Source organism: Myotis davidii, unplaced genomic scaffold (genome assembly GCF_000327345.1).
Source record: "Myotis davidii unplaced genomic scaffold, ASM32734v1 scaffold1497, whole genome shotgun sequence".
Lineage (NCBI taxonomy): Eukaryota > Metazoa > Chordata > Mammalia > Chiroptera > Vespertilionidae > Myotis > Myotis davidii.
The window spans coordinates 566,852-568,461 of NW_006290147.1; positions in this window are offsets into that span (position 1 = coordinate 566,852).

The window sequence follows — 1,610 nt, forward strand, 5'->3', positions numbered from 1 at the left end:
AAAGCATGCTTTCCCCTCCCTGAATATCTGCATCCGTAGCTATGGAGCCCAGGTAGATGACTCTAGTGATCTGGGACTGGACATGAGTCCCTGAATCCTGCCTGTGGGGCCGTGTTCAAGGCCACCTGCTCAGTCAAACCTAACCACAAGATGTGCACACACATAGCTCTCCCAGCCCCATCAAATACCCTTGAAATACAACTCAGAGAGCATTCTTTCCCTTCGGCCAAGGTGTTGTCTCCTGGATTACTTCATTAAAGTGCAAATGGACCCTCAAAGAGATATGAGACCATTGTCCTAATTAACAATGACTCAGTGCTACTCCAATGGTTCTGATTAAGTCCAGGAGAAGATCGCTAACACTTGTTAATCATCCTTTTAACAAAGGTTCCCAGCTTTTATCAGATAACAGTATTAAATTAGGTTTGAGAATATTGTTTTATATCATCTGAGGATATTTTTTTCCATTGGTTTTTAGAGAGAGTGGAAGGGAGGGGAAGAGACACACAGAGAGAAAAACATTAATTGATTGCCTACGGCTCCCCCACCCTATTGGGCCTGACCTTGATTGGAATCGAACTGAGACCTTTCAGTCTGCAGGCCGATGCTATCCACTGAATCAAACCAGCCAGGGCTGTTGTTATTTTTAAAAAATATATATTTTATTGATTTTTTATAGAGAGGAAGGGAGAGGGATAGAGAGTTAGAAACATTGATGAGAGAGAAACATCGCTCAGCTATCTCCTGCACACCCCCTGCTGGGTATCGAGCCCACAACCCAGGCATGTGCCCTTGGCCAAAATCGAACCTGGGACCCTTCAGTCTGCAGGCCGACGCTCTATCCACTGATCCAAACCGGTCAGGGCAGTTGTTATTTTTAAAATATATTTTCATTTATTTCAGAGAGGAAGGGAGAGGGAGAGAGAGATAGAAACATGAATGATGAGAGAGAATCATTGAATGGCTGCCTCCCACATGCCCCATACTGGGGATCAAGCCCACAACCCAGGCATGTGCCCCGACCAGGAATCGAATTGTGAACCTCCTGGTTCATAGGTTGGCACTCAACCACCAAACCAAGCCAGTTGGGCAGGGCTGTTGTTTTTATTTTTACAGTTACTTTATATTTGTGGCAAATGTGATTCTGTTTTATGCTGTCACATGAAATTTTCTTTTGGAATATTTATTTAACTTTTAAAAAAAGTGAATAAATCTAAAAAAGGCAATTAAGTAAATAACAGCAGAGGTGGTACTCAATAATGGCAAAATTGAGAAGGCCGTGTGCAAATGACTGAGCATAGAATTATGTCATCTCTGAACCAGTAATAACTTAGTTTAACTTTAAAAAATTAATTTAAATTATAAAATAATGTAACCAATTCAGAAAAAGTTCAGGAAACAGGGAAAGAAAAAAGTGAAAGGTATAAACCTTCCACTCACAAATATATATAATCCTGTTCTCACTTGAGTGTTTACTGGGAAGGGTCTCTGGGAGTAGGATCCCTGGGACATAAGAGACATGGCAGTCATGTCTGATAGGCTAAGAGGGGGATTACTAAATTAGAAGGTGACTGCCCAGGGTCAGTATTGGAAAATGGGAGAAGGGAAAG